The sequence below is a fragment of the Lithobates pipiens genome, unplaced genomic scaffold (genome assembly GCF_037356315.1).
Source record: "Lithobates pipiens isolate NorthernLeopardFrog02 unplaced genomic scaffold, aLitPip1_a1.2 Scaffold_1, whole genome shotgun sequence".
Lineage (NCBI taxonomy): Eukaryota > Metazoa > Chordata > Amphibia > Anura > Ranidae > Lithobates > Lithobates pipiens.
Window position 1 is genome coordinate 202797184 of NW_027507685.1, and position 22198 is coordinate 202819381.

The 22198-nt window shown below is 44.1% G+C and overlaps 1 protein-coding gene across 3 annotated transcripts in view; it reads right to left on the reverse strand.

The window, feature by feature from the left end:
- LOC143982030 (uncharacterized) overlaps nt 1–22198 on the reverse strand; it is a 113831-nt gene that overhangs the window by 52033 nt on the left and 39600 nt on the right. The window contains exon 1 of one of the 3 annotated variants that reach the window (XM_077480391.1): nt 3913–4139. The exons of the other annotated variants lie outside the window; for them this stretch is intronic. The gene's annotated coding sequence lies outside the window, so the exon portion shown is untranslated. Of the gene's footprint in view, nt 1–3912; nt 4140–22198 lie in introns of those variants that run through there. 3 annotated transcript variants of the gene reach the window in all.

Here is a 22198-nt window from a genome sequence, read left to right on the forward strand (position 1 = left end):
AATGATGCCTTAGTAGGTGGGCAGACTAGTGACTGGAACAGGTATGGTAACCGCCCATCTGATTACTTACTCTACTTGAAAGTAGCTTGGACCACACACAGCACCCTCATTTTCAAGATAATCCCAAACTCAAAGCCTAGTACACACGATAAGAATACCGATGATCGTCCGTTTTTTGGAGGGAGTTGCATGCTAGTCTCATATTGAAAACCAATAGGTTACTAAAGTTATGAAAATTCTTGTACGACAGAAAACAACTTTGGAAATGATGTAATGTATTGTATTGCATTGTAATGTATTCTTTCATTTCTGAGCATGTGTGTTCACACTTTTTTTTTTTTTTTCGTACAAAAACCATACTAATTACACGAAAATTGTTTGTTCTCTTATCGTATGATAACATTTTTCCTGCTTGTTCCTTTGGATATTTTCACATGAGCCAACGTGATCGGCTCTCTAAAGCTGTGTACTAATGATTAGATTATCGGATGATAATGAAAGCGCATTTTTTCATCCAATTTTCTCATCGTGTGTACTAGTCTTAACCCTTAACCTCCAACTCAACCATAATCCTATAATTGATGGTATTATCAAAAGATTGCGATTGCAAAAATGTTACTATCTTTCAGTACTGGTGCTGCTAATAACTTCAATCACCTGTAGCAAAGATATGCTGTAATATATTGACCAGGAAAATGTTGCCAAGAGTGCGCTGAAATGTATTTGCTAGGTGAAAGTGACCCACAAGTGATGTCGCGATTAAGGTTAGCGCTGCACATCAACAGAAACAATGGTGTCTGGATTGTATCACACCAAATAGGTTTTCAAATTGGGGAATCAGTTGTTTTGAATCTCTCTTAACCCTTTAAGGACCATAAGGTCATCAATATAAAAATAATTATATATTTTTTCCCTTTAAGAATGTATTTGAACAATAAATAAAACCATTTCCACACTTGTGTCATTTTTGGGGGAGGAATTATGACAATCATTTGTTGATAAGAACTAATATTTTGACTCAAACCAAAAAAATAAAGTATTTTAAGTTCTTAATCAGATGATACAGGCAATTAAAAACATGGGACAAATACGTCCCTTGGTCCTCAAAGGGTTAAGCGCAGGTCTTACACTAGTAGAATTTTGCTAAAAAATATTCATTTTCAAAATATTCATTGGATTTTCTAACTGTTAGGCTGCTTTCACACTGGGGCGGTATTCAGGCGTTACAGCGCTAAAAATAGCGCCTGTGTAACGCCTGAAAAAAACCGGCCCCTTTAACTCCAGTGTGAAAGCCGGAGGGCTTTCACACTGGAGCGATGCGCTGGCAGGACGGTGAAAAAAGTCCTGCTAGCCGCATCTTTGCAGCGGTGAAGGAGCGGTGTATTCACCGCTCCTATACCTCTCCTACCCATTGAAATCAATGGGACACCGCGGCAATACCGCCGGCAAAGCGGCGCTGCAGCGGCGCTTTGCGGGCGGGTTTAACCCCTTTTTGGCCGTTAGCGGGGGTTAAAACCACCCCGCTAGCGCCCGCACACCGCCGCTAAAACGACGGTAAAGCGCCGCTATTTTTAGCGCCGACGCTGCTCCCGCCCCAGTGTGAAAGCAGCCTTAGTGAGGACGTTTTTGGACGTTTTTTTTTTTTAATTAAACAGTGAATGTGGTTTTCTTTTGGGAAATTCCATTCATCCCGAAATCAAATGGTATAAGTGAACAACATTTTTAAATTTTTTATTACTTTCTAACAAGATTTCGTCAAGTCACTTTTGGCATTATTGAGTGTACTGGTGAGATCTTTCCTTAGAACGTTTGTACTACCAGTGATTGACTTGCTTTAGCCAACTTCCCTATTCAAGAGAGCAATAAATAAGAATCTGGTGTGGGAGATGTCTTGGTATGTTGACCCTTTGACCCTTTGAGAGTTCCCTTCACTGGAACCAAGGGGCCAAGCCCAACCCTTGAAAAACAACCCCACACCATAATCCCCCCCCCCCCCCACCAGATGATTTGGATCAGTGCACAAAGCAGGGTCCATAAAGTTATGGATGAGCGAGTTTGGGTTGGAGGAACTTGACTGGCCTGCCCTCAACCCAATAGCACACCTTTGGGATGAATTAGAGTGGAGGCTGCGAGCCAGGCCTTCTTGTCCACATCAGTGTCTGACCTCACAAATGCTCTTCTGGAAGACTGGTCCAACATTCCCATAGACACACTCCTAAACCTTGTGGACAGCCTTCCCAGAAGAGTTGAAGCTGTTATAGCTGCAAAGGGTGGGTCAACTCAATATTGATCCCTAAGACTGGGATGCCATTAAAGTTCATGTGCGTGTAAAGGCAGGTGTCCCAATACTTTTGGTAATAGAGTGTAGAGTGCAGTGGTCAGGAGTATGTTATATATTGCTCAGCGTACAAAGTGTAGTAGTCAGGAGTGTGAAATGTAACAACTTCTCCAGTATGGACTAATTCTAAGTGTCTAGTGCAGGGGTCAGGAGTGTATAATGAACAGGCCACCTTACAATGTACAACCAAAAATTTCCCCCCTCTTCCCCCTGCAAAGTTATATCCCTCACACTACAGATATCACCTAACATCCCTGTATCCCCTCCCAGCCCACCTCCTCAGTATAGACCACCCTTCACCAGTACAGAACTCCCAGCAGCACAAAATCATTAGTACAGACTCCCCTTCCATCACAGACCCCTCAGTACAGACCCCCCCCACTTCCTTAGCACAGACTCCTCAGTACAGGTGGCGCCCCCCCCCAGCACAGATTCCTTGGTTTAGACAAACTTCTCCCCCCCATGCTATAACATCTCAGTACAGACAACCCCTCCTCCCAGTACAAACCCAGAGCTCCCAACTGTCCCTGATTTGGAGGGACTATTCCTGATTTGGACCAATGTCCCTCTGTCCCTCATTCCTCCTCATTTGTCAAACATTTTGGTCTGTTCTAAATAGTTGTATATAAAATGCACTTTTTATCTAATAAAAAGTGTTTCCCAGTGCTAAAACTTTCATCCAATTTCTAAATTGCTGCATTTGTAAATTTCAAAAGCCAATATAAAGGAATAGTAGTGGTAAAAAAAAGTGCTTGTGGGTTTAACCAATCTTGTTTTTTGTACAATTCTCCTTTAAGGGGGTGTGGCAGTGGGCGTGTCATATGCCTGCATACTTTTGCTGATAGGTGTTCCTCGTTCCCATCTCAAAAAGCTGGGAAGTATGCAAACCCCCCACTACAGGCACCCCTTCCCTTCAGTACAGACTCCTCAATACCCATCTCCCCCCTCTCTGAACACACTTACCAGACCAGATGACCAAATGCAGTGGCAGTTCAAATTAAGGAAAGCCCTCCTCCCCTCGGCTCTGGCAAATGACTGAAGCAGGGGCAAAGGCACTGACTCTCTAGCGGTGCTACGGCTGTCCGATATTTTTTCTTTGTGTTGCATGGTGTGGTGTGGCATGGTACCATGCAACACAAGAAAAATAATACCAGGTGGCCCCAGCATCCCCAGTGTCGGGACCTGGTGGGGACCACACCCCCCTTAGTATGCCACCACTGCTTTGACCTGGTATCGGCCTCTTGTCATCCTTGTACGGCACAGCATATGCTGGGGAGCAGCACAAGCAAACAATCAATTGTGCTGCAGTACAAAGCACACAGCGAGTGCTACTGCAGCAAAGAAAAATGAAGTCTCCTGTCCTGCCAGACAGAGTTGTGCTGCGTGGCAGAGCTGTACAAATCTCAGGGCCGGGTGGTCACAAATACAAACCCTTTGGCATGTAAAACAGCTCCCATATATGTATTTCATCTGCGTATACAGCTGTTTGTCTGGAGTATAGCGCTAATGCTTGTTTAGCAGATATGATCTAAGTGCTGAGGGCTCTCTCACCAAAGTTCAACATGGTCCCCTACCTGAAACCTTCTCCGCTGTGTCAGGGTGCCGAGACAACAAGGTGGTGCAAGCCGTCCATGAAGCAGCTCAGTGATTCCCACGTGGACAAAGCTGTGATGTGTTGTGAGGTTTCAGTTATAAACTGTACAAAGTCCAGAGTAACGTCTCCCTGACACCACGCCAAAACAAACATCATCGCTGTCCAATCTTACAATACTGCTGCCCGGGCCTGCGGGATCGTTCATTGATCAATAGTGTACAGCACTGTTAGAGAAGGGAGGGTGTACACTCATCCGATACTACAGTTCTTTTCTTTAAGGCAGTGCGAAGAGTATTGATCTGACTCCCGGGCATGAGTCCATGGAAAGGTCACGTAGGCTGCTAGCTATGATGGAAAAATATAGGGAGGCTCTGGCATTTCCAGCACATTTCTGTTCTTTACTCAATGCCTATTTGTTTTATGACTTTAAAGTATACCAAAAGGGCTCATTCACACTTTCAGCAACCCCTGGGAAAAGCAATCCACAATGGATCGCTTTTCAGAGGGCAGTTTTGAGGCAATTGGAAGGTGATATGATGCCTCTTCAGTGCCTATTTTTACCAAGGAAAAGCCTGCACTACCGAGCTGCAACCATGAGATTACAGCATGGCCTTATTAACGTGAATTGGTTGCGTTTGGCAGCAGTAATGCCCGGCAGACACAATATGGTGTATTATTTTTGCCATGGGTGTGAAGTGAAGCACTGCTGATGCGGCTGTATCTTAAGTGAGTGGTAAAACCACCTATTTTTACCCCCTTCAGATGCAAATGTGAATGAGGCCTAGAGCAACAACTATTACGTGTATATTTTTTTTGTAGGCCGTTATAAATCCAAAGTAGTTCGACATGGCAGAGAGTTTGGGTCATAATTTGAACCAAGAAAAGTATATGTCCATCATGTTCATAACAGACATCCACAAATTCAAAATGATCCAAGGAAAAAAAAACACTTAATCTGGGACAAAATTGACCATTAGCCACAAGAGGCGGATGCCTATAGGCACAGTGGCAAGGGGACAGCTTTTTCTTGCATAGTTTTGGACATTTATTTATTACAGGTACCCATATAGTGCTGTTAATTTACACAACGCTTTACATATATAATGTACATTCACATCAGTCCCTGTCCTCGAGGAGCTTACAATCTAAGGTCCCTAACACACACACTACAATATAAAGAGCAATACAGTCATCTCCAGTGAACTTATTTATTGACTATAGTTGCCAGGACAGGACCAGTGAAGCAAGATGTTCTGTGTAACAGGGATAATCCTAGCATAGGAGTTTTGTTTTGGCTATCAGTGATTGCATTCCCATCACTGAAATCTGACCCTTGCACCCACAGCTGGGAATTAGAGGACGTTTAAAAAAAAAAAAAAAAAAAAAAAAAACTTGCATAGCAATTCATCCAGTGAAAAAGGACATTTGTTCTGTAAAAATATGGCAAGAAAAATTATGTTATTTGGCAATTTGCTGTGCTGGACAAATGTTTTTCATTGACTTAAAATGGAAAATACTGCATTTGGCCACTAGATGGAGCTACATAACATAGCAAAATGTCCTATGATATTTAGTGCCACCTAGTGCCCAAGTGCAATATTTTCTGTTTTAAACCAATAAAAACATTCGTCCTGCACAACAAATAGACTAATAACATACATTTCTTTTCTCAAGTCTCACAGAACAAATGTAAATGCACTTTCAATGGATGAACTGCTATGTAATTTTCTTTCATAGATTTTCGTAGATACAGGCACTGTGGAGCAACACATCCTCAAGGTTTACAGTAGGATTGCCACCTTTTCTTCAAGTCAAACCCGAACACTTTAACGGCGCACAATTGTTATTTTTTTTTTTAATAGTATAAACTGTACATGTATATTTTTTTGCTATTAAATAACATTTCTAATCATATGAAGTTAATAAGTATCACCCTTTACATCAGAGTCCACAGGGTTCCCCTTTTACATCTGAACTTGCAGATCTTCCATCAGCAGCGCTGAATATATCTAGCACTGGTTTAAAAGCACAAGTGTATATACTGTATGTTGAGTGTATTTTAAAAAAGTTGGCTGCTCTCCGTGGTATATCTTTTGAATGGCGATGCATGGCACTATGAAGACTTGGATCACTGATAACGAGGCTGTGTGGTTGATGCAAACAGGGCTTGACCCAGTGGCGGCTGGTGCCCAAAATTTTTGCTGCAAACAAACTGAAAAAAAAACCCCTCATCAATTGCAGCCACTGTGCCACCAAACACAGTCACCATGCCATCAAGCGCAGCCACAGTGCCCATCAATTGCTGCCAGTGTACCCATCAATTGCCACTACTGTGCCCCATCAAATGCTGCCAGTGTTCCCATCAATTGCCGCTACTGTGCCCCATCAATTGCTGCCAGTGTTCCCATCAATTGCCACTACTGTGCCCCATCAAATGCTGCCAGTGTTCCCATCAATTGCCACTACTGTGCCCCATCAATTGCCACTACTGTGCCCCATCAAATGCTGCCAGTGTTCCCATCAATTGCCACTACTGTGCCCCATCAATTGCCACTACTGTGCCCCATCAATTGCCACTACTGTGCCCCATCAAATGTTGCCGCTTTTCTAACACAACACTGAGTAAACAGCGAATGCACAGCATTGTGCCCGCTGTTTACCATTTTGGAAGCCTATTAGAGCCTACGGCTCTAATCTGGAGCTTCCAAAAAAAGAAGAAATCCCGCAGCTGTAATTCAGGTGCTTGGAGCCCGACAAGGGGCTGGACACCTAAATAGGTGGCGGTAGCAGCAACCATGTTAGTTTCTGTGCCCTTTTTCCCTTTTTATTAACTGGGTTACAGATGTTTGGATGTCTTGGTGGGTTTTTGTTTGTTTGTAATATTTACACGATTGTCATGGTATGTAATAACTTACATTCTGTTTTTTTTATCAGCTGCATTTTGTGATTGAATTGACATTCAAGAGGATCCCGAGGAAGCCCCATATTGAGCGAAACATGTCAATACACAGATATATCTATATGTTTATCCTACTGCACACATTAAAAAACAACAGCAGATGATAGAGCTCAGGGTACCGGCATAGTGGCTCACAATTAGTGAAATAAGAACTAGTAATAAATCCAGTAGTAAAAACAGGGCTAGATAAAATCAATAGAAAAAAAAATACACAGGTATAAATCAAGAGTGCAATCAATTCTGAGGGGCAATGAATAGTGGATCTTGGGAACTGGTTGATGACGGTGGAGTCTATAGCAAAACAGGCACAAAGGGCTGCTCTTCTAGGGAGTGAAGACAATTCAGAATAAACATGGAAAGAAAAGACAGAAAAAGCGCCTCTGAGTGAAATGTTTTAATGTAACATGATAAAACGTATTCAGCACTTACATGTGGGTAAGTACAGATGTGCTCATAAATGGTGAGGTATGGCTGATGTCTGGAGCGTGTCCCCAGTGATACCAAATCTGGGCTGTGGAAGCCGCAAGGAGCCGGAGAGGAAGCCGGCTGTGTCCTCCATAGGAGATGGTGACGATCCACTCGGGGAGCAGTGTGTGACATCAGCAAGGACATTTCAGAGCATGCGCGAAATCCGTAAGGTGCATGCTCTTCTTTATCAAGTGTTGGGGGTGAACCCCTAGGGGGAATCAAGGATGGAAAAGTACCTGGGGGTCCTAGTAGACGATAGGCTCAGCAATAGCATGCAATGCCATCTGCTGCTAACAAAGCAAACAGAATATTGGCATGCATTAAAAAGGGCATTAACTCAAGAGTTAAAGCGGTAATTCTCCCACTCTGGTCCGGTCGCACCTGGAGCATGCTGTCCAGTTCTGGGCACCAGTCCTCAGGAAGGATGTACTAGAAATGGAGCGAGTACAAAGAAGGGCAACAAAGCTAATAAAGTGGAGAATATTAGTTATGAAGAAAGGTTGCGAGCACTGAATTTATTCTCTTTGGAGAAGAGACGCTTGAGAGGGGATATGATTTAAATGTATAAATACCGTACTGGTGACCCCACAATAGGGATACAACTTTTCCGCAGAAGGGAGTTTAATAAGACTCATGGCCACTCAAACTACGTAGAGGGTTCTTTACTGTAAAAGCAGTAAGGATGTGGAATTCCCTTCCACAGGCGATAGACTAAGCGGGGAGCATCAATCGTTTCAAGAAAATATTAGATAAGCATCTGAACGACCACAACATACAGGGATATACAATGTAATACTGACATATAATAACACACTTAGGTTGGACTTGATGGACTTGTGTCTTTTTTCAACCTCACCTACTCAGGGCCAGATTAAGAACATCATGGGCCTGGTGCTGAGGATTTCGGTGGGGCCTTTTATAAACAATACATAAAAATGCAAACTATTTTCTGTTCTAACAAATTAAATTAAAGAGAGAGAGGGAGGATGAGAGAGAAAGAGAGAGAGAGAGAGAGAGAGAGAGGGAGGATGAGAGAGAAAGAGAGAGAGAGAGAGAGAGAGAGGGAGGATGAGAGAGAAAGAGAGAGAGAGAGAGAGAGAGAGAGAGAGAGGAAGGATGAGAGAGAAAGAGAGAGAGAGAGAGAGAGAGAGAGAGAGAGGAAGGATGAGAGAGAAAGAGAGAGAGAGAGAGAGAGAGAGGGAGGATGAGAGAGAGAGAGAGAGAGAGAGAGAGAGAGAGAGGGAGGATGAGAGAGAGAGAGAGAGAGGGAGGATGAGAGAGAGAGAGAGAGGGAGGATGAGAGAGAGAGAGAGAGAGGGAGGATGAGAGAGAGAGAGAGAGAGAGAGGATGAGAGAGAGAGAGAGAGGATGAGAGAGAGAGGGAGGATGAGAGAGAGAGGGAGGATGAGAGAGAGAGGGAGGATGAGAGAGAGAGGGAGGATGAGAGAGAGAGGGAGGATGAGAGAGAGAGAGAGAGAGAGAGAGAGAGGGAGGATGAGAGAGAGAGAGAGAGAGAGAGGGAGGATGAGAGAGAAAGAGAGAGAGAGAGAGAGAGAGAGAGAGAGAGAGGAAGGATGAGAGAGAAAGAGAGAGAGAGAGAGAGAGGAAGGATGAGAGAGAGAGAGGAAGGATGAGAGAGAGAGAGGAAGGATGAGAGAGAGAGAGGGAGGATGAGAGAGAGAGAGAGAGAGAGAGAGAGAGAGGAGGATGAGAGAGAGAGAGAGAGAGAGAGAGAGGGAGGATGAGAGAGAGAGAGAGAGAGAGAGAGGGAGGATGAGAGAGAGAGAGAGAGGGAGGATGAGAGAGAGAGAGAGAGAGAGGGAGGATGAGAGAGAGAGAGAGAGAGGGAGGATGAGAGAGAGAGAGAGAGAGAGGATGAGAGAGAGAGAGAGAGAGGATGAGAGAGAGAGGGAGGATGAGAGAGAGAGGGAGGATGAGAGAGAGAGGGAGGATGAGAGAGAGAGGGAGGATGAGAGAGAGAGGGAGGATGAGAGAGAGAGAGAGAGAGAGAGGGAGGATGAGAGAGAGAGAGAGAGAGAGAGAGGGAGGATGAGAGAGAGAGAGAGAGGATGAGAGAGAGAGAGGAGGATAGAGAGAGAGAGAGAGAGAGAGAGAGAGAGAGAGAGAGAGAGAGAGAGAGAGAGGGAGAGGGAGAGGGAGAGGGAGAGGGAGAGGGAGAGGGAGAGAGAGAGGGGGGGGGGGTGAAAGAGGTGTGAGGGGTAAGGGAGGGAGGATGAGAGAGAAAGGGGGGATGAGATAAAGAGGATGCACATGAGCATGTGTGGGAATGACATCAACGCAGCCTGGCCAAGGCAAGTGACCGAAGGCACAGAACCCAGAAGATAGACCGGGTGAAGATGGAAGTGCCCGGGCCCCGCCGGATTGATCACAGCACAGCACTGGAGGGCTCAGTCTGACAATTTAAGTGTGCCCTAACGTGCTATTATGCTGTGCATACTTGTACATTATGGCATAACCTACCCCAGGGTCGCTAAAAAGTAGTAAATGTTAGAAAAGTTTACTACCACTTTAATATCACAGGACCCTCTCATGGGGCCCCCTACTGACCCTGTGGCTCTTGGGCAGTGCCTTAGTGCATAATTGTCAACATTTCAAAAATATTTTCAGGGACGCTTTTTTTTACAAGTGCTTTATTTAGAGTAGCTGACATTCCCTATGTTCCTCTATACATCACAATAGTAATTACAAAATTAAATAAGTACTAATAATGGGGCAGAACAAATATGAGGATTGTGAGATTTCCTTTAGTTAGACTGACAAAAGTGTGCCCATTCTAGAGCTGGTAACATTGAGGATATTCAGTATAATTTTAAAGAACAGTTTTTGTGGGTAAGAGGCATAGGGGAGGAGCAGTGGCGGAATTATAGGGGTCGCCAAGATCGCCATGGCGACCGGGTCCCTTGCTGCAGGGGGCCCAAGGGCCCCCTGTACTCTTCGGTAGGAGGGAAGGCTGAGAGGAGCTCACGATCATCAGCCGAACTGAAATCGGCACTGTGCGGGAGCTCCTCACATTAGGCTTAGTGAAAGCAGTGTGTGCTCTTTGTCTCCCCCTAGAGTGCAGTACCCGGCAGGAAGAGCCAAGGTAAATGTCTGCCGTTTTTTTTAATAAGACTAGCTACTGTATTTGTGTTTGTATGTGTGTGTGTGTGTGTGTGTGTGTGTGTGTGTGTGTGTGTGTGAGCATGCATGTATGAGTGAACATGCTTGTATGTGTGTGTGTGTGTGTGTACATGCTTGTATGTGTGTGTGTGAGCATGCTTCTATGTGCGTGTGTGAGCATGCTTGTATGTGTGTGTGTGAGCATGCTTGTATGTGCGTGTGTGAGCATGCTTGTGTGTGCGTGAGCATGCTTGCATGTGCGTGTGTGTGTGAGCATGCTTGCATGTGCGTGTGTGTGAGCATGCTTGTATGTGCGTGAGCATGCTTGTATGTGTGTGAGCATTAATGTATGTGTGTGTGTGTGTGAGCATTAATGTGTGTGTGTGTGTGTGTGTGTGAGCATTAATGTGTGTGTGTGAGAGCATTAATGTATGTGTGTGTGTGTGTGTGTGTGTGTGTGTGCATGCTTGTGTGTGCGTGTGAGCATGCTTGTATGTGTGCGTGTGAGCATGCTTGTATGTGTGCGTGTGAGCATGCTTGTATGTGTGCGTGTGAGCATGTATGTATGTATGTATGTGTGTGTGTGTGTGTGTGTGTGTGTGTGTGTGTGTGTGTGTGTGTGTGTGTGTGTGTGTGTGTGTTCATATATGTATGTGTATGTATGCATGTGTGTGTGCATGTGTGTGTGCATGTGTTTATCAGTGGCGGTGCATCCAAAGGGGTGCACAGGTTCCACCCCCTCTATGACCAATGGATAGATTCATGCATAGCATGAATCTATCCATGGCCACCGCTGCCACCCCCATATTTAGGTGTCTGGTCCCTTTTGGGGTGCCTGGATTACAGTGGCGGGGGGTGTTTTTGCAGCACCTGATTAGAGCCATGGGCTCTAATAGGCTTCAAAATAGGTGAACTGCGAGTGCCATGCTTGACGCTCACAGTCTACCCAGGTGTGTTAGAAAAGTGAATTAATATTCACTTTCCTAACACTGAACCGCCTCTGTACCAATCAGGTGTGCGAGTCTTTTACCCATCACCCTATTGGCTGAAACGATAGACACAGCTATTGGACGCCCATCAGGAGGAGAGGACGGGAGATGAGGATGGCAGTAGCTGCATGGAGGACCCCGCTCATGGCCGTTACCCTCTGCCCCACCAAGACAGGGTAAGTGGCGGGCAGACAGTGAGCGGACGGTGGGGATTCACAGTGGCAGCATTTGATGGGCACACCAACAGCATTTGATGTGCACAGTAGCAGCATTTGATGGGCACAGTGGCGGCATTTGATGGGCACAGCGGCAGAGCTTGATGGGCACAGTAGTGACATTTGATGGTACAGTGGTGGCATTAGATGGTACAGTGGTGGCGTTTGATGGGCACAGTGGCTGTAATTGATGTTTTTTAAATTGGTTCCTTTTATATGCAGCCACCCACTTGGGACTGGGCCCTGGTGTACCACCATCGGGCTCGGAGAAAAGAGCCCTGTCCGGAGGTCGGGGGGGGGGGGGCCCGCCATGGTTTCCTGCATCGGGCCCTGAAGGTTCTAGTTACGCCACTGGGGAGGAGTATGGATGGTATAAAAGTGTGAAGTATGTGCAGGTGAGGGAGAGGAATGTGGAGGGTCTGACAGTGGGCACTATGTACATGAGAGGAGTGCAGAGGGTATGGCAGAAGGCACTATGTACAGGAGAGGAGTGTGAAGGGTATGACAGTGGGCAGTATGCACAGCAGAGGAGTGTAGAGTGTATGACATTGGGCACTATGTATAAGAGAAGAGTGTGGAGGGTATGACAGTGAGCAATATGTACAGGAGTGTGGAGGGTATGACAGCGGGCACTATGTACAGGAGAGAAGTGTGGAGAGTAGGACAGTAAGCAGTAATTACAGGAGAGGAGTGTGGAGGAAGGGTATGATGGTGGGCACTATGTATAGGAGAGGAGTATGGAGGGTATGACAGCGAGTAGTATGTACAGGAGAGGAGTGTGTAGGATATGACAGCGGGCATTATGTATAGGAGAGAAGTGTGGAGGGTATGACAGTGAGCAGTATGTACAGGAGAGAAGTGTGGAGAGTAGGACAGTGGGCACTATGTATAGGAGAGGAGTGTGGAGGGTATGACAGTGGGCACTACATATAGGAGAGGAGTGTGGAGGGTATGACAGTAGGCACTATGTACAGGAGAGGAGTGTGTAGGATAGGACAGCGGGCGTTATGTATAGGAGAGAAGTGTGGAGAGTATGACAGTGGGCACTATGTATAGGAGAGAATTGTGGAGAGTATGACAGTGGGCACTATGTATAGGAGAGGAGGATGAAGTAATCTGGGAAGGAAAAATGTAAAGGTTTGTGGAAGGATGTTTAGGGACTGCGTAGTGGTTAAGCGGGCCAGACATGGGTTGAAATTACACCAATTAAGCAGAGGCCAGCCATAGTCAATCTATGTATGGGCTAGCTGGTTTTACACAACTCAACCTATTAACCGACTTGAGTACAACCAGCCTGTCAGGTTTTCCCCAAAACAATCAGTGCTGCCAGCTATAGTTAGCAACACTAATCATTGTATTCACTGGCAGAACACAATAACACTGCGGGAGTGATTGCCCCATTCACAGGTCAGCAGGTGAGAGGGTGTGTGGGGACAGGCTGGGGAGAGATACTAGTCAGTCCCTGGGTAGGCACTGGTTAGTATCAGAGCCAGATACACACAGGTTACATACGCCACAATCGTTAGAGCGAGAGCAATAATTCTAGCACTAGACCTCCTCTGTAACTCTAAACATGTAACCTGTAAAAAAATGTAAAGCATTGCTTAGTACACAACAAAAAATCGTGCCAACTTTAGTGGGGTTTTTTTAATGAATAAAACAGTTCCTTTCCAAAAAAAGGTTTGAAAAATTGCTGGGCAAATATCGTGTAACATAAAAAGTTGCAAATACCACCATTTTATTCCATAGGGTGTCTGCTAAAACAATATATAATGCTTGAGGGTTCTGAGTAATTTTCTAGCATAAAAAAATGATGATTTTTACATGTAGGAGAGAAGTCTCAGAATGGGCCTGGGTGGCAAGGGGTTAATTATCAGAAGTAATATACAAATAATTATTATAAGCTCTGTGAGTTCATCCTCTCAGTCTGCTGCAGAGTGTTCCAGCTTGTATTTAAACTGACTGCTCTGTATGTAGCTTCTGACAGGCTGTGCAAGGAGCCCTGTATCTCCAGAATAGGGTTGCCACCTGTCCAGGATTCACCCGGACAGTTCGGGTTTGGCATCATGCGTCCAGGTTTCAGTCTGCCTGAAACCCGGACACATTATTCAGACAGGACTATGGCTTCCCAGAAGGGTTGCTAGCTGCAGTTGTCTAAGCTGAGAGTGTCTGTTACACTCTCTTTCACACCGCCCAAAGCCAATATTAACAATCCCCCCAAATACACGTACAGATGGGAGAGGAGCGAGGGCTTGATCTGCACCTCTTCCTCCCGCCCCTACCCCTCTGTCCACACTCCAGTCCCCAGGGATGTGCCTCGGAAAAGGAAAGTGGGGGCTGGAAATTTGAAGTCCAGCAGCCTCAGAGACATCTGGATGAAAGGTGCTGACTGCCAAGGGGTAAGTGAACTCCCCATCCATCCCTGTTTGTGACTGAAGTCTCCCACCTTCTCTCTCCTGCCTCTGAGTGAGTACACTAAGGTAAAACAGGGTTCTCAGAGCACTTCTTACATCAGAGTTCTCCTTTACACCAAAGCCACAGTGTTCCCCCTTACATCAGAGTCCTCTCCGTACATCAGAGTTCTCAGTGTTCCCCCTTAGATCAGGGTTCCCAGAGCATCCCTCATGTCAGAGTCCCCAGAGTTCTCCCTTACATCAGAGTCTGCAGAATCCCCCCTTACAGTGAAAGTGAACTCTGCGAGTTCAAATGTAAAAGGAGAACTCTGTGGACTCTGATGTAAATCGGGACTCTTGTTATTAACTTCATATGATTAGAAATGCTATTTAATAGCAAAATATATGTATAGTTTACAATAATAATAATAATAATTCTGTGTGCCGCTAAAGTGTTCGGGTTTGACTTGAAGAAAAGGTGGCAACCCTACTCCAGAACCATAGATGATAGCAGCCCATTGGGCAAATGGGCCTATCTTGAGAAAGAGGCCTGGAGCTGCAGCTCCAATAGCCCCTATGTTAATCCAGCCCTGCACCTACTATGTAACTATGTTATCAGCTCAATAGATTTCTGGTAAGAAATTGCTTTCAATGGTATACCTAATTGACCCACAGGAAGCACTTAAGAGCAGGTCATTACGCATACTTTTTAAGAGTGTTCTTTCTTATTCAGGTACCGTATTTGCCGGCGTATAAGACGACTGGGCGTATAAGACGACCCCCTATTTTTCAAGTGAAAACATAGGTTTTGGGCAATACTCGTGGTATAAGACTACCCCCCTTCTGAGGCAACACCATTTAAAAAAAACCTTAGAACGATTAAAAAATACAAAGCAAGAATGCCAACTACTCATCCGCCATGCTGTGTTATGTCATAAAGTAAATCAAACAATAATAACACAAACAGAGATCTATTGAATGCCACAACTCTGGAAAGTAGAATTTTTCACTAACCAAACCTATACAACTTTTGGGTTACATTCTATGGGAATTGTCCACCAAAATGCATTTAATAACCCCCCTGTCATATGTCCCAGATTTACCTGTCCCTCTTGGGTGCCTGAGACCTCAAAGGCAAATAGCAGGATGTATAGTAGTAGGAGATCAGTGAATGGATTTACCCAGGGAAGTATGGTGAGCGGTGTATTATTTTAATGAATACAACGCCTGCTTGGATTGGCAGAGGCTGTAGCATCCTCAGCCCTTGCCTCTCTCTCTCTCTCTCTCTCTCTCAAAGCCAATCCGAGCAGGCTACTCTTTGTAGCCTGCTCGGATTGGCAGTGGTTGTTACTCCAATCCAAGCAGGCTCTGTATTCATTAATAGAATACATTGCTCGCCGGGATTGGCTCAACGGCGTATACTGTTTGTTTCTGAAGCCACATACAGTATTAGCAGACATTTGGGGGCTGACATCCATCGGGCAGCATTGTATACCTGTATACCCGGCGTATAAGACGACCCCCAATTTTTGGGCATTTTTTTTAAGTGTAAAAGGTAGTCTTATATGCCAGCAAATACAGTATATGTTTTTTTCTTCTTTTTGGGGCGGGGGTCACGTGGAATGGCAGCAGTACAGGAGACCTTGTACACAGTTCTAGGAGTTGCCACAGCTTGCAGCTCTCCTGTTGGAGGGCCAGCGGGGACTTGCTGCCATGTGACAATTATATTACCAGGAATGAGCCTCTGGGACTGAAGGCACAACACAGTGAGCTTGTTATGTAAAAGGAAAACCTGCATGACTCAGATCTTATGTACAAACCACAAATAATTACCTGTCATTCCTATTACCAATAATAACTAGTCTAATGATACAGACAATAGGGGAGGAGGTAACCCACCCTACACTCAGCTCCCAGCTCTAGATCAGAACTGCTTTCCCGAGCACAGTGTAAAATGTTCTGAATGGCTAGACTCATTATTTTAAAGCGACACTAAACTCTGGCATAAAGAAAAAAAAATCTATTCAAGTATGGGTTCTTAAAGTAGTAGTAAACCGCAGATTACAAAAAAAAAACCCTGCAAGACAATGTCATAATTAGAGATTGGCCCGATGTTTGTACGTTCATAGAACGCACAAACATATGGGGCTCTCGCGGGAAGTTCGCCTGCCACGATGCGTCCCATAATGCACCATGAGATCGCAGTGCATTGAAGGCTGCCGATTGGCCAAAGCATGCATCTGACCTGTATTCCTTTACCAATCACAGCACGATGTGCTGTGAGAGCCATGATTGCCCAAAGGCATGGTGCCTTTAGCCAATCATGGCTCAGGGGCTAAGTCCACGTCCCACACTATATAAGGCTGCTTACACAGCGGTCGTGTATAGTGTTTATGAATGGAGAGAGATTATGCAGGTTAGTTAGTGCATTGAGTGTGCAGTCAGTGTAGTGTATATAATCATACAGTGTAGAGTATACAGTACAGTCAGTGTAGAATATATAATACAGTGCAGTCAGTGTAGTATATATAATACAGCGCAGTCAGTGTAGTATATATAATACAGTGCAGTCAGTGTAGTATATATAATACAGTGCAGTCAGTGTAGTATATATAATACAGTGCAGAGTATATAGTGTAAATAACACATTGCAGAGTATATAATACAGTGTATTGAAGTGGTTAAGGGGAACCCTATGACAGAATTAAAAAACAAAACAAAAAAAAACAGCATGCCCCCCCCCCCCAAATCCATACCAGGCCCGTCGGGTGACGTCATTCCCGCATAAACACACAGAAGCCCACAAGCTCTGAAGTACTGGTACGGTACGCTGGACCTTCAGAGTGCAGGCGCTGGTGACATAACTAGGAGACACAGGTAAGCCTTATTATAGCCTTTCCTGTAGGTACCAGTCAAAAAAGTGAGTTTAATACCACTTAACCCTATTAATGCTCCCGGCCTCTTCCAAATGTATTCATTTTTTTGCTGCTGTGATCGGACTTCTTATTACCATGTTTCCCCGAAAATAAGACCAACAAGGACTTGAACTAGGGCTTTTTTTGGGGGTTAGGGCTTATATTGCAGCCATCACCGAAAATCACGCTAGGTCTTATTTTCGGGGGAAACAGGGTAAAATGGTGGTTACGTTCATTCCCTAGGACCCCAGCCCAGGACAATGGCATGTAAAGTCTCTCCATGGTATTAAACAGTGTGCTGCTTTTGCAGAAAACCTTGCTGCATCTCTGAAAAGTGATCCAGGCTGCAAGACACCTGTCAAAATTGGAGACCCCCCTCCCAAAAAAATACAAAATGTCCGAAAGAGGGTGGGGTATATTTATTTAAAGTGACTGAAGGCAAACGTTTGGGGTTTCCCCTTCTCTTTTTGCCCTGTTTATCGTTATCACTGAAAGTGAAGGAAAACCCCCAAATTTGGGCAATAACCAGAACAGGAATAGAGGTGAAATCTCCCAATGGGCGACACTAGTTCTGGTTATCCTGGACAACCAGGACTTCCCTCAATTTGTATGGACTTTCTTCTACTTCCTATTGGCTATGGGAAAGGAAGTGAAGAGAAATCTACACAAAACAAAAAAACCCGTAGGGTTATAACCCTCACAAAATAAGAAAAGGGTTTTACCTTTAGTTCTAATTTAAAAAGTGACAGTGTTCTGCCCCCAGGGGACAGATTAGATGTAGTGCTTTGTTCCATCTTTCTACATGCTGTGGAAGCCTAGCTATGTGGTCAGACAGGACTAAATGTCATGCAGGTAGGGTTTACATCTACCTTATGCATTTATTTTGCCCTGTGCCCTATGCCCAGAAGTCACTTGCTTGTCAAAATTACTGCCACTGTCATTACTCCTGTCAGCCTTGTAACAGAAGGAAGGTGCCGCCATCCCTACAGTAATTCATTGCACCCAGGGCAGCTCTCCCTCCCGCCCACCCCTTGTCCCAGTCCTGGTTATAAAACAGCATCCCTCACTGACCACAGGTGTTCTAAAATCAGCGGGTGGGTCCAGGCATCAATTTATTTTGAGTTTCTGGCTTAATATTGGCTAATTTGCATATTAGCCACATTTACAGCTTCAGAAACTGAGACGAGATTGTTAAGTATAAGGCCAGCCACCAGCAAAAAACATATAATGATATTGTGCACCATTAGCATAAATCAGCTACCAAAAATTGCTTGTTAATACCTTTTTTAATAAGAATCTTTTCATCACATGACTGCAATCAATTATAAGGGCTTGTAAAGCTGGCCATAGAAGGGTCAAAATGTGGGCAGTTCAGCCAGGACACATTTCAATCCATATATGGTGGTTTCTGTTCAAGAGGATTCAATCTAATCATGATTGTATATTTTTTTATCGATCAGCGAATGCAGCAAATCAGCTGCAGTGTATTCCGGAAGTGGAGGAGTCCCCGCTCTCGGAATATAATATCGCAGAGGGGAGGATTTTCCCATCCACCTCAAGGGAGGTGGATGGAGTAATCTATTCCATTTTTTTAATCAGCCTGCTAAATGATGAAAAAAAAAAAAATGATGTATGGATAGCTTTACTAGCCAGGGAATGGAGGGGAGATTGAAATCTTGGGAGGAGAGAAGGAGTGGTTATGGCTGGCAACAATGCTATGGTAATGGGTGTGACAACATGATGACATCACCATTTAGATGAATGAGAACATAGAGATAAACACTTTAATGCATGTGCAGTATCTCACAAATATGAGTACACCCCTCACTTTTTGGAAATATTTTATTATATCTTTTCATGTGACAACACTGAAGAAATTACACTTTGCAACAATGTAAAGTAGTGAGTGTACAGCTTGTATAACAGTGTAAATTTGCCGTCCCCTCAAATTAACTCAACACACAGCCATTAATGTCTAAACCGCTGGCAACAAAAGTGAGTACACCCCTAAGAGAAAATGTCCAAATTGGGTCCAAAGTGTAAATATTGTGTGTGGCCATCATTTTTTTCCAGCACTGCCTTATCCCTCTTGGGCATGGAGTTCACCAGAGCTTCACAGGTTGCCACTGGAGTCCTCTTCCACTCCTCCATGATGACATCACAGAGCTGGTGGATGTTAGAGACCTTGTGCTCCTCCACCTTCCGTTTGAGGATTCCCCACAGATGCTCAATAGGGCTTAGGTCTGGATATATGCTTGGCCAATCCATGACCTTTACCCTCAGCTTCTTTAGCAAGGCAGTGGTCATCTTGGAGGTATGTTTTGAGTCGTTATGTTGGAAAAATGCCCTGCAGCCCAGTTTCTGTAGGGAGGTGATCATGCTCTGCTTCAGTATGTCACAGTACATGTTGGCATTCATGGTTCCCACAATGAACTGTAGCTCCCCAGTGCCGGCAGCACTCATGCAGCCCCAGACCATGACACTTCCACCACCATGCTTGATTGTATGCAAGACACACTTGTCTTTGTACTCCTCACCTGGTGGCCACCACACATGCTTGACACCATCTGAACCAAATAAGTTTATCTTGGTCTCATCAGACCACAGGGCATGGTTCCAGTAATCCATGTCCTTAGTCTGCTTGTCTTCAGCAAACTGTTCTTTTGGGCTTTCTTGTTGAGACCTTGTAACACTAACGAGTCCATTACATCTTGGACGAAAAATGGCTAAGTGGGTCCAATTTGGACATTTTCACTTGTACTCACTTTTGTTGCCAGCGGGTTTAATGGCTGTGTTTTGAGTAATTTTGAGGCAAAGTGAAATTTACACTGTTATACAAGCTGTACACTCACTACTTTACATTGCAGCAAAGTGTAATTTCTTCAGTGTTGTCACATAAAAAGATTTAATAAAATATTTACAAAAATGTGAGGAGGGGTGTACTCACTTTTCTGAGATACTGCAGGAACGTGATGACACAACAAAAGGAAGGCAGAAATTGACAACACTTGCACAACAATTGGACATGGCAACATGATGATGTTACTATTTAGGTGAATGGGAAGACACAGATTCAAGGGTCAGCAACACTACAAATTCAGCAGTGGGACTGCAGCGTTGTCAGGCCAGCACAGGAAAGGAGGCCACAACAGGAAGACTGGCAGGATCAACAAGTAAAAGTTTAACAAACGGTATACTAAAGATGGCAGATTAAGGCTGGATTCACACCTAGGCATTTTTTGTGCTTTTTGCATTTTGCAGATTTGCACTACAGTCCATTTAACATGGTTTCCTATGGAACACGCTCGGTAGTGAAAATCTGCAAAATGCAAAAAGCACTAAAAATGCATAGGTGTGAATCCAGCCTAAGAAATGTACCCCATATGCATTCGAGATGCAATTTTGCTTCCAGTTCACACCACAAAAACACGGCCAATGCCTTTCTGCATGCACATTTTTTATTGCATTTTCAATGCATTCCAGTGGGTGTTTTCCTTGTTTTTTTTCCTCAAGGTTTCCTGTTTTTTTTTTTTTTTTTTTCCATGTGATGCGATCCGATGCATTTTGCCACGTTCCAGTACAGTTCTATGCAGAAAAAATGCAGCATGTTCTACTTTTTTATTCTGCACCGGAACACACTGAAGCCGACTGTGCTGGTATAAACCATGCCATTGGAACCCATATGACCTACTGTCCATGCATTTTTAATGCAGAAAAGAAATGCACTGGACTGCATCTAGCTCTTAAAGAATAACTTCTCCCTCACATTTTATTTTCTATTCCAGCTTGCTGTGTCTGCTGGGTTATCTTTAGGGTCAGTTGACACTAGAAGCAGTCAAGAGCATTTTTTTTATGTATCAAAAACACAAGGAAAGTAGATTACATGGGGTCCAATGGCATAGTTCACACCAGTGCAGTCAGTTTCGGTGCGTTTCAGTTCCAGAAATAAAAGTAGAACATGCTGCATTTTTTATGTACAGAACTGTACTGGACTGCAGTAAAACGCATTAAAAAATGCATTCAAAAACTCACCAGAGCACCTTGGGAAAAAAAGAAAAAACATGAGGGGAAAAAAATGCACAGGAACACATTGAAAAAAAACATAACAAAACTAGGAAACCTTAAAAAAAAGAAACAAGAGGGGAAAAAATGCACTGGAACACATCATAGCAAAAGCAAAATTAAAAAAAAACAAAAAACTGGGAAACCTTGGAAAAAGCGAAAAAAACAAGGAGGGAAAAATACGCACCAGAACGCATTACAGCAAAAAATAAAAAAGGAAAGTACCAGATATTTTACACTTCAAGATTCAGGCACATGTAAGAATCCAGGTTTTATTTCTGAGGAGCAGCGTTATCACGGGGACAGGAAGTGGGACTACAGAAACCCCCCTTCTGCTCTTCTTTCCCCACAACACAGGGGAGATGTTTTGTAGTTTACAGAGAGAAATACCTAGAAATAACAAACAGAAGCAGCAGACAGCATAAGAAGTTGTCAGCAAACAAAATTTTTGGCAGGATCAACAGGTTCTTTTTTGCACTTATCAACCCGATATAACATAATGCTTTCAATGCTATATTTAGCGGAGCAAAAGTTGATTGGCAGGGTTTACATACACTTCAATGAGAACATAACTGTATTAAGCTGTGTTTGTTATAGCTGGCTGAAGTTCAGATTTTAGATAAAGTGCTTCAGGCAGCACTTTTGTATTTGTTTCCCTTGAGAAATGTCTATCAATGTAGACGCTTTTACTATGCCAATAATTGCATCAGAGCCAATGGTTGTCTCTTCCCACAGTACTGCGGTTTTCCAATGTGATGGAACCTCACTAAGCACATTGTGTTCTATCTTAGCATGTGTGTCGTAGTGAATGACAAGATCAATACATCCAGGGGTGTATTCATTAAACAGCTAGGACTTTGAACATGCCGTTTTCATAAGCATTTCCACGCCCTGTTGCAAGCCTGCTGTGTCTAATTGTATGTTACAAGCAAGTAATTAGAAGGTAAACTGTGCCAGTAAGGTTAGATATAAGCATTGATAACAGCGACTTCAGTTTGAAAAGTCATGCTTGGCACCGCCCTCTCATGCCCTTTGTATGCGAGTATTGGTTAGACTGCCCATCCCAAGGATTGAGAAGTTATACAGTGCAAAGTCCATATATAGGGAATAAGAATAGACACTAAGGCGTTCATTTACTGAAGGCA